The following is a 12,053-nucleotide window of genomic DNA, read 5'->3' on the forward strand; positions in this document are numbered from 1 at the left end:
TCACTCACATAATGTAGCAAGACAATTACCCGGCATATAAATATATATATATATATATATATACACACACACACACACATACAGATTTTATCCAGAGCGAGGCCTTGCTTTGAAATTTCAGAGCGAAGTTAGGGTTTAGGGTCACTTTTTGGTCTCATATCCACATCTCGACCGTTCAGTTTTTAGGTACTAATGTATAAATCATCTAAGCAAAATTTCATCTAAATTGATGATCTTTAAGGTATCTAACTCACTTAACCCAGTGGACGAACTGAATCTGTCCAACCTAAACCGTACTAGCTTTAAGGCAGTTATCAATACCTTAACGACCATCAATTTGGTTGAAATTTTGCATAGATGATCTATACATTAGTAGCTAAAAACTGAACGGTCGAGATGTGGAAATGCGACCGAAAAGTGACCTTAAACTCTAACCTCGCTCTGGATAAGATCTGTATAAATATATATATATATATATATATATATATATTGTAAGTAATGCATATTAAAGTACGTAAAATATCAGAAATTTTTTTAGTAAAAAACCATTTTAGATGTTCCCACATTCAGTGATTTCCTATCATGATATCTCCAATGAGTACCAATATAGTGTGGTTTTCCATGCTATATATGGTGCATGGTGCATAGACGCACATTTATTAGAGCAACAGGCCACATGCAGTATATTTGTACTTAATTTGCTTTGTAGTAATTGACTTAATTTAAACTGATGTTTCAGCTACAATTAACACAAATGTTCTGCTAATTTTAAAGTGACATCAAAATACATAATGCTCAACTTAAGAGACAAGGCAGAAAATTAGGAACCACTTGGAAAAATTGTGCGGTACGATTATGAAACCTTTTATGAAACAGTTTTTATAGTTTTTGGATTATGGTTATTGAAATTTTGATTGTCATTTACTAAGTGGAATTTATGTAATGCTCAAATTACAAAACTTTGTCAAGGTTGCCCAGAATACATAATGCTCAATGACAACTATAGATTCTTTTCTGCAATTTTGTCAATTACTAACTGCAATCCTATTTATTTTAGTGGGAGAGAAGAGGCAAAACAACATATACTCAGGAAGATATTGATGTGGTCAGAAATGTGTGGGCAAAATTTATGGTCAAGACATATATGTAAGCATTGTGCTCGGTACTTGTGGAGCTGTGTTTTTTTTTTAGTTTAGTTGAAACTTTGTTCTATGGATTTGGTTGGACATGAGTTGATGATTGTACTTTGAATTGATAATGTAAGATTTGTGAGAATGATGAAGTAAATGACAATAACTTTGAATTTCATATCTGCCTATTTCCAGATCAATTGTGCAAACTCATTTCCAACAACATATATAGGATTAGTAACTGTTGTAGTGCAACTTATCACACAATACAAAAGGTCAAAATGAAGCGTATTGTCTGAGGAAAATCCAGACAACACTTTTATTTAACAACTTGTCATCTTAAAGCATTTAGACAACATCGACATCTACCAAGTTGTCATTAATGCCATCCAAACAACACGGGCATCCTCAAACTTGTTATAAAATGGTAGATTCAGACAACAAGAAAAATAAAATGTGTGGTCTGAAATGTATCCCGTACAACACATGTATCCAAAAGATTGTCATATTAATTCTATTTCAGACAACACTGGAATCCAGCTAACTGTCATCTTAGATAAGAGTTAGACAACATAAGGTAACTGAAAGTATAGTATGAGGTTCATTCAAGACAACACCATTTCGAGCAAATTGATATTGGTAATGCATTTAACACAACATTTGGTAATCAAAAATGCTTGTTTGATGTTTACTTCACATATAAAGTTTCTTACAGTATTGTTGTTGAAGATATTTAACAGACAACACAGCCTTAGATAGATTGTTGTGCTTTATGAATTTCACTCGACACCCAACCAAGAAGATGTTGTCTGAGTTCATACCCGACAATAGGCTGCTGTCATGGAAAGAAATTTGATAAATTTAGACAACACATATTTTGGCACACATGTTGTGTGAATGACCAAAGAGACAATTAAAAAAGAATGTTGTCTGATGGGGGAGATCAGACGGCAGGCTACTAGACAACAACTCCATTTTCATTCAGACAACAGGCTTTTGACTATTGTCGGGTTCACTTTGTGTAGTATGTGGCCCCCCCTAAGAGGGTGTTACTTATGCTTGGTGACATATAAAATAAACTTGCTAGTAGAGGTATCTACATAGAGTTTACATAAACACACAGCGGATGATTTATGTTCTATTGTGTGATTAGTGTTGTGTCATGGCCTTTTTATAGTAGTGCTTGATTCTCTTGTTTTCTAGAACGTAATGAATCCTTGCATGTCAAATTTATGCTTGAGAAGGATAGACTACAATAGCTGGGGAATAAGATTTTTACCCGAAAGGGAGAGCATCATACACTTAGATACGAGAATTGTCATAAAATGAAACAAAAGAATTTGTTAATTGCATCAAAACATAAGTGGTAAATTCTGATACCCTAGGTTTTATCATCTTTCCTTTTCATTTTGTTTTGTGGTAGCTTCATTTTGTTTGTTTGTTTGTTTCAAATTATTTTTTTATTCGAAAATCTAAGAACAATGTCTTCTTTCCCTTAATTGTTCATTGTGATTTTGGGATTTTGTGTTTGGATTAATTGAGTTAGGTTATAAATTGATTATCAATCCTCAGTGTGAACGATATCGTACTTGTACACTATAGTAACGGCAATTCATGCGCTTGCCAGTTTTAATTAAAATTTCACAACACTTAACTGAAAGTACCAAAACTGGCCAAAACGATCTCACTCACCCCATCAACAAATTTTTATTCCTACTTACCATGTTTAAAGAAAAATGACATTTTGCTCGGGACTTAATTAATTAATTTCATGTGCCCCTCTCTCCTTTCTCCCCAATTCGCACTATCTTTCTCTTTCTTTCTTTCTGCCATGGCGGCTGTGGAACCGGAGGATGAAGCCCACCACCACCGGACCTTTATCAAATGACGGCAAGACCAACATGTTGTCTGACGTATCAACTGATCACTACGCCCAGACCCCGATTAGATTAGATTACGATCCCAGATCTCGAGTGCCTAGACTGGCCTCCTGCATCTAGCTTTCCCATCACGAAGAGACGCCACATGTGCCCCAATTACCCTTTGGCCAGAGACGACCGCTTAGAGGGGCCCACGACATAGTCACTGGCTTTCCAGAAGCTCCGTCAGGTTAGGGGTTGCTGTTCGTTGTGGCGGCTCTAGCGGAACCTTCCCGGCGAGGTCTTGGCCGCTTCCGACTACCACATGGTATGTTGAATGTTGGGCTACGAAATGAATGTGGAGGTTGGGCCCCACCATGGCTCGTGGGCCCCCCTAAGAGGGTGTTACTTATGCTTGGTGACATATAAAACAAACTTGCTAGTAGAGGTATCTACATAGAATTTACATAAACACACAGCGGACAATTTATATTCTATTGTGTGATTAGTGTTGTGTGATGGCCTTTTTATAGTAGTGCTTGATTCTCTTGTTTTCTAGAACGTAATGAATCCTTGGATGTTAAATTTATGCTTGAGAAGGATAGGCTACATAGGTAGGGAATAAGATTTTTACCCGAAAGGGAGAGCATCATACACTTAGATACGAGAATTATCATGAAAAGAAACAAAAGAATCTATTAATTGCATCGAAACATAAATATAATTATTAGTGGTAAATTCTGATAACCTAGGTTTTATCATCTTTGCTTTTCAACTTATAAACTTCATTTTGTTTGTTTGTTTGTTTCACATTATTTTTTTATTCGAAAATCTAAGAACAATGTCTTCTGTGTCTTAAATGTTCATTGTGCTTTTGTGATTTTGTGTTTGGATTAATGGAGTTAGGTTATAAATTGATTATCAATCCTCAGTTTGAACGACATCGTACTTGTACACTATACTAATGGCGATTCATGCGCGTGCTAGTTTTAATTAAAATTTCACAACACTTAACTGAAACTACCAAAACTGGCCAAAACTCTCTCACTACCCCAGCAACAAATTTTTATTCCTACTTACCATGTTTAAAGAAAAATGACATTTTGCTCTTGACTTAATTAATTAATTTCATGTGCCCCTCTCTCTTTTCTCCCCAATTCGCATCTCTTTCTCTTTCTTTCTTTCTGCCATGGCGGCTCTGGAACCAGAGGATGAAGCCCACCACCGTCGGACCTTTATCAAATGATGGCAAGACCAACGTGTCGTCTGACGTATCGACTAATCACTACGCCCAAACCCCGATTAGATTAGATTACTATCCCAGATCTCCAGTGCCTAGACTGGCCTCCTGAATCTAGCTTTCCCATCACGGAGAGACGCCGCATGTGCCCCAATTGCCCTTTGGCCAGAGACGGCCGCTTAGTGGGGCCCACAACATAGTCACCAGCTTTCCAGAAGCTCTGTCAGGTTAGGGGTTGCTGTTCATTATGGCGGCTCCTGCGGAACCTTCCTGGCGAGGTCTTGGCCGCTTCCGATTACCACAGGGTAGGTTGAATGTCGGGCTACGAAATGCATGTGGAGGTTGGGCCCCACCATGGCTCGTGGGCCCCCTAAGAGGGTGTTACTTATGCTTGGTGACATATAAAACAAACTTGCTAGTAGAGGTATCTACATAGAGTTTACATAAACACACAGCGGATGATTTATATTCTATTGGGTGATTAGTGTTGTGTGATGGCCTTTTTATAGTAGTGTTTGATTCTCTTGTTTTCTAGAACGTAATGAATCCTTGCATGTTAAATTTATGTCTGAGAAGGGTAGGCTACATAGCTAGGGAATAAGATTTTTACTCGAAAGGGAGGGCATCATATACTTAGATACGGGAATTGTCATCAAAAGGAACAAAAGAATTTGTTAATTGCATCGAAACATAGATATAATTATTAGTGGTAAATTCTGGGGAAAAAGATGCAAACAGTACCTGACCTTTGGCCCATTAGTAACTTTAGTACCTGACAAAAAAAAAATATCACTTTGGTACCTCAGGTTCGAACCACGACCCAACATTAGTATCTGGACTGTTAACTCCGCTTAACTCCGTTAAGGAGACTGCCAGCTGTCATATTTTAAAGGGTATTTTCGTCTATTTGTATCTTAATTAATTTTTTTTTCTTTTAAGCATTTTTTCCTCTCTTTCTCTCTCTCTCTCTCTCTCTCTCTCTCCTTTCTTATCTTCTTCTTCCCTCTCTGCAGATCAACCTGCAGATTCCTCATCCTTCCTTCAAGTGTCTAGGACTATAATCCAGCTCCTGCTTGGCCTTCTCACATGAATAGACCCATTGATGCCTTAGAACATAAACAGTCGGCGGACTTCCAAAGGAAGCTTTGATTCCATCAAAATCAACCCAAAAATACTCAAACCAAGATGCAATCTTTGCATAAAAAAAACTTCAAACATTCATACACAATAACCAAATCCAGAAAGCGTGAATAAGAAGAAAAAAAAATTAGATATGAGGACGCAACTGCTTAGTCTTCCCTCCAATTAATCACGAAAGCCTCCACCTCCTAACATCCCCATCACTATCGTCTTCTTCATCATCACCCCTGCAATTGTTTTCGCAGTCCAATTTCTACAAATTGGGGCGATTTCGCCGAAGAAACTCGATACCCAGATCAGAAAACGCGGCGAAAAGCAACCCAAAACCCAAAGGTACTCAACTCTAAATTGGGGAGGAGGATGGTTGCTGGTGTTTCAAAGCAATTGGGTTCTGGTGAAATTGGGGAGTTAGGGGAAGAGGAAGAAATTCATGAAATTGATGTGGAGGAGATCAAAACGACGAGGCAGAGCATCGTTTAAAATTGATTTTGAGGGAACGGCGGGGAATTGGGGAAAGGTTGGGGCTTTGGATGTATAGATTTGGGTTTAGGGTTTAGGGGAGATGATCCTCTTATTCGTATCGGGGAGATCGCGGCGGTGGCTTGTGCAATGAGGAAGGGGGAGACTGCGGCGGCGGTCGAGTTTCGGTTTGTCCCTCGCAGGACTGATCGCTGGTGGGGATTGGTATGGTGGGGTCGGAGGCGGCATCGTGATGGGATCGTGGCTGCGTGGTGGTTGGGCTCTGCTCAGACATATCCGATTTGGATTGGGTTTCTCAATTCTTCTTCACATTGACACTAGCTCTGTTTTACTTGGCTGAATAAGGACGAAGAGAAAGAGGAAGAGATTGAGTGGAAGGATGAGGAATCTGCAGGTTGATCTGCAGAGAGGGAAGAAGAAGATAAGAAAGGAGAGAGAGAGAGAGAGAGAGAGAGAGAGAGAGAGAGAGAGAGAGAGGGGAAAAAATGCTTAAAAGAAAAGAAAAATTAATTAAGATACAAATAGACGAAAATACCCTTTAAAATATGACAGCTGGCAGTCTCCTTAACGGAGTTAAGCGGAGTTAACGGTCCATATACTAATGTTGGGTCGTGGTTTGAACTTGAGGTACCAAAGTGATATTTTTTTTTTGTCAGGTACTAAAGTTACTAATGGGCCAAAGGTCAGATACTGTTTGCATCTTTTTCCCTAAATTCTGATGCCCTAGGATTTATCATCTTTGCTTTCCAACTTATATAAACTTCATTTTGTTTGTTTGTTTGTTTCACATTATTTCTTTATTCGAAAATCAAAGAACAATCACTACTACAATAAGTTAATCAGATGACAGATATTTGGAGTTGTGTGATGACTAGCCTCACTGTGGTCTAAACGAGTATTGTGTGATTGAAAAATCACACAACGGTGATTTCACCGTTGTCCAATATTCATTTCCTCAACAGATAATTATTTCTATTGTGCGAATTTTGCGCAGGCATGTGCCTAGCATGGCATGCGTGGGGATGCCTCGGCATTGACATGGCCATTCACACAACAGAAAATGAAATTTAGCTGTTGTCTGAGATTCATAACACACAACAACTATATTATTTATTTGTTGTCTGAGATTCATAACACATAACAGATAGAATTTTTTCTTTGTTGTGTGAGATAAGTAATAGACAACTCAATGAAATGATATCTGTTGTCTGTTGATTGATTCAGACAACAGGGATAATTTTATTTCTGTTGTGTGTTATGAATCTCACACAATAGAATTTTGTTATTTTCTGTTGTTGGTTGTTAGTTCACACAACAGCTATATTGTCTTAAATGTGGTGTGAATATTGTAATCGAATTTGCTAACATCCAGCAACTGTTGTAGGAGAAGGCTTAATTTTGAACTCTTTTACAGTCATACAACACATTATTCTGCATTGTGTTGTATGACTGAACCTTTGACAACAAGAATAATATTCACATAAATAATGCTCGATATATTACCATATAAACAGTACTATAATCCATATAATTCAAGTACCATTATTCAAACATCAATACATTCAAGTAACTAGATAATGTACCAAACAAGAGCATTCCTAGCTATACATGAATCAAAAACATTCGTATTCTCAATGGCTCTTATCCTTCAGCTGCCTTTGGCTTCAATAAAACCTGGAAGGACCTGCTCCAATTGCTTTATACTTTTGCAGATTTAGGATCATCAGGAAGGAGATCAATTTTCCTCACTGCACACAAGGTCCCAGTTTCTTTGCAATATATTTAGAAGTAATCAGCAGACCTCAATCTGTGAACAGAAATAAGCTCAGCAAATATATAGCTCGATGATCTTCTGAGCTGCCATCATATTCTCTTCTCTAATAATATGCTCTACCTGAAATACATATACCAAATAATTACTAACCAAAAACTAAGAACTTGTTCTCGATACTGTGCGAGTAAATTAACCCCAATGAAAAAGAGAGATTGCCCGAATCCAAGCTGTAACTTCCTAGCCAGTCTCAACAAGCTTGGCAATGTCACAGAGCATATTAGGAAGACACTTTCTTTGTGGCAGTGTCAAATAACTCCAAAACTCAAGTCATCAAACACCAAACTCAACCAATTAGTTAACACTTCAAAAGCTTTAACAGATTCTAAATAAGTCAAAGTAAAACCAACAAGAAAAAATAAAAACTAAGAAGTATAACAAAGTCACTCACAGTAGTAAAACAATAAAAGATGCTAAGCAACTTGAAAAGAAACCCTTCTCTTCTGAAATCAAAACTACCCAAATGGCCAATTGCTAACACAACCCTCCTTGAACAACAAATCGAACTTCGCTGAACACTTTCTCCTTGTCTTCCCAATAACTTGTGTCGCAGCCCTTGAGAGACCCAATCTCTACACCTCTCCCTTCTCCTTGCCTTTCTTCCCCCTTCTTTTCTTCATGTAGCCAAAGTCTGTAAGCATTACCTTTGTAATAAATAAAATGTCCACAATGAAAGTCCAATCTTCAAAGAAGAAAAGAAACTTGGAGTGCAATCAACCAAAAGAAAAGCTATGGTACCAGCATACGCAACAAAGCTAACCAGCAATAAAGCGAAATATAACAAGGCAAAAGCAATATAGAAAAATCTTAACCAACCAATTGCTGAAAACTGAACCACCAAAATCAATACCCAAACTTAACAAATTCAACTTGTATAAAACTCTAGTAAGAAAACAAGGAGAGTTCTCAATTTCAAAGAAAATAATGACAGCTAGCACATTCTTCCAAACTAACAAACAAAAAATAGCTCTCTGAAATTTGTAGCACAGTTGATTATTAGAGGGTGGATACACACATGCAACTTTGTTTTGCATAAATAATACAGAGTGAAGCAAGCCTACCTTTGCAGTCAAGTTTGACACAGTCATATGAAACTTTTCTCTGGTTTTCATACCTGCAACTTGCCCTGCCTTTGCCACCTTGCTAAAAGCACCATTGAACCAAGCTGCTCCCACAGTCCCATACCTATCAGCACCAAATGAGAATTGTCAGCTAAAATTTGTTTCTTACATTCATCTAAATTAAGCTGGAGTAAAACAACTCTTGAGAGGTCATCAACTTTGCCTTTGTTTAACCACAAATCTCTATATCATATCTTTTTATATCTACATTACTCTTTCTAGAGTAGATAACCCATATGAGCAGACCACTACCTAGAAACACCAAATAGGTACATGCATTATGATTTTAGGATAGATAGAATATTATAATCGTCTTATACAACTATACATGTAACTTTAGTAGAAAAGAAAAAGAAACATCAAAGAACTAAAAGGGTACAGCCTTGTGAGCATGTAATGATGCTTGGGGTAAAGATCCTACTATATGCATGTCCAAGATGTATACGCTAAAACCGACCTTTATTTTTGAACTTTTTTTTCTGGGAAGTACATTGACGTCTAAAGAATAATGTGGTATGGCTTCCTACTAAATAAACTACCAAGTGGCCTAGAAACATAAGTATAAAATATCTCCAACGGATGCCCATGAAAATAGTCTACAAATAGATTCTTATCCTGATTTACAAACAATTATGCACTATCAGCATTGTTTTTATGCAAGGTATGCAATAATTTACATGCTAATGAGCAGAAAACCCAAACCAAAATTGGAGGATCATATTTTCTTGGGCTCATATCACATACCTGCTTGTTTTGACAGTTGATCCAATATCATTTAATTTTCTCTCTGCTGCAAATATTGTTGCCATTGTTTTATCAGACTTCACTTTCTCGTTAACCACTGAAAGGCCTACTATCAATTTCTCTGTGAGCCCCACTCTCTTGTCAAAGGAAGTTACTTTCTCAGATGCACTTTCTCTCAACCGATGCTTTTCATCAAATGCTTTAGCCTTGTTCACGGCTTCTTGTCCAATTGCTGAACCTTTTGCAAACATACTAGACATTACATCTTGAGCTCTATTTACATACACCCTTCCATTGTTAGGAGAGCCATCTTTATCCTATAATCAAAAACACACTACCCTAAGCCCTTTTTGAAATTTTAAAGGGAAATAGCGAGACAATTACTGAGCACTTAAAAGAAAAAAAATTTGTCATAGTTTATTTAGGTACGTACATCATCTCTGGGATCACTAACTGATATATTTCTAGGTAATTTATTGTACAAAACTTGTTTCCATTTCCAGGAAAAATCTCACACACAGTAAAAAAGTACTTAATTCCCTGTATATGATTTGTTTTCAACAAGTTACAATTCTTGAAAGTGTTATATGTGTGGTGGTGTTATTAGCTACCTCAACATTTGGTGAAACACTTTCAGCAGAGGCAGCACAAACAGCACTTTCCACCAATTGCTATGCTTGCAAATATTGCACTAATAAACTGCAAGTTTTGGCCAAAGGAAGGAAACAACAAAGGAAACTTACTAGCATCTCATTAATTGGTACATAATTTTCAACAGGAGATATAGTCACAATTTAATCAACCATTGTTGCTCCTTGCAATCCAAAACACAAGTTTTTATTTTCATTTTTTATTTTTTTCAATATCTACAGCCAAATAGAAGAAGATGCATGATGACTCCCAAACACAAAATCAAAACCCCAGAAAAAACTTTTAAAAAGTTAAATAAGTAAAGAGTAAAGACATAAACATTGTTATGAATAGAATGGAATTACTAGGCACACTGACTTCAATTCCAAGAGAAAGGAGAGCAATTTGAGTACATACCGATAACAAGAGTGCGATTTCAAGAGCTTTGGCATCCTTGAACATAACAAATGCAATCTTTGATTGCGCAGGATTGGTATCCTTGAACATTGGTAGTCTTGCTAAACCTAGGGTTTGAGTCACATGTAATTCAAGAAAACATTTTGCTACTCAATTGGAACCAACACACGACATATACGAATCTAGTGTTACTCCTAGCATTAGAACCCTAACCTATTCATTTAGTTGTGCACCTAAACAAACAAGCAAAGATTCATCTTGTAGACACAGTGAAACAAACACTCAATTGATAATATAGAAAACCAAAAACTGAATTATCATCAATATGAATTGAACATGTTTGGGGCTTTGAAATCGCCCCTAGCTACAAAAGTATTTAGCTAGACATAGTCATGAACAAAACAAAAACTAGAAGAAAGGAAGAGGAAGAGATGGCATCTAGTTGATGGCAGAAGATGTCGTTCTTTCTTTCTCTTGTGCGGCCCTTCTCCGTCCAAACTGATCACGTCCCTCTTTTATTGCTTAGGTTAGGAGATTTTCACTTCTTTTCCTTTTAGAAATCAAGTAGCTTCTCCTCTAAGATTCCTAATAATTTTCACCCATAAAAATATGTCATATATCTCTAATGAATAGAGATATTCAGTTAATACTCGTCGGTGGGCTTCTAAAAGGAATTCGGGCCTCAAATCATGGATTTCCGTCAAAGTGTCAGATTCTCGGACTGCCCGACCTTGCTGTACTAAATTGGCCATAACTTCTTGTAGAAAAATGATATAAATGAACCGTTAAAAGTTCTGGAAACTAGACATCCAAGGCTTTCCAAACATATAAAGCTCACTGTCTAGTTCATTCTGAACTGCTCTCAGTTTCATGTCGACGTTGACTGATCTGCACAGGCAGATTTACTGATTTAGCTTCCTTTCCTCTACTTTGCTCCATAACACCTACAAAACATAAAAATAAAGTAAATGACTCAAATAGATGGAAAACTAGCTAAGAAAACATGAAGAAATCAATACAAAATCACGTACATTTATGAGCTTATCAACATTCCATTTCGCTCTTTTGACTTTTTTTCTTCTTCTTTCCTTTCAAAATTACCAGCAAAATAAGAAATAAAAATTCTTCAGGTTGGTTTTCATTGGCAGGCAAACAGAATGAGAACTAAAGTTTATGTATATAAAACGAAAATGAGTTTTCAGGAGATATGAGATAAGGTTGATAACTATCTGCTTCCAACACAATTTGATAAACAATCATTGCATGAGAAAAGATCAAATTCAAAAGAAAATTGAACATGTGAGTAAAATGAGAAAAGACAAAGACAAACCATACCCTCTTCACATTGTTGATATCAAAATGTCAATCCAATAGTGGTTGCTTTATTCTATTAAGCATTGCAGACTATTGATAACCTAGTTCAGAGTGCATGTGACAGGACCCGCCCCGGATTTCACCCCG

General features: G+C 36.9%; 1 pseudogene; it reads right to left on the reverse strand.

The window, feature by feature from the left end:
* Positions 1–8,252: 8,252 nt before the first annotated feature.
* On the reverse strand, positions 8,253–10,682 carry LOC112191255 (annotated as a pseudogene).
* Positions 10,683–12,053: the final 1,371 nt, after the last annotated feature.

The sequence above is a fragment of the Rosa chinensis genome, chromosome 1 (genome assembly GCF_002994745.2).
Source record: "Rosa chinensis cultivar Old Blush chromosome 1, RchiOBHm-V2, whole genome shotgun sequence".
NCBI classification, from domain to species: Eukaryota; Viridiplantae; Streptophyta; class Magnoliopsida; order Rosales; family Rosaceae; genus Rosa; species Rosa chinensis.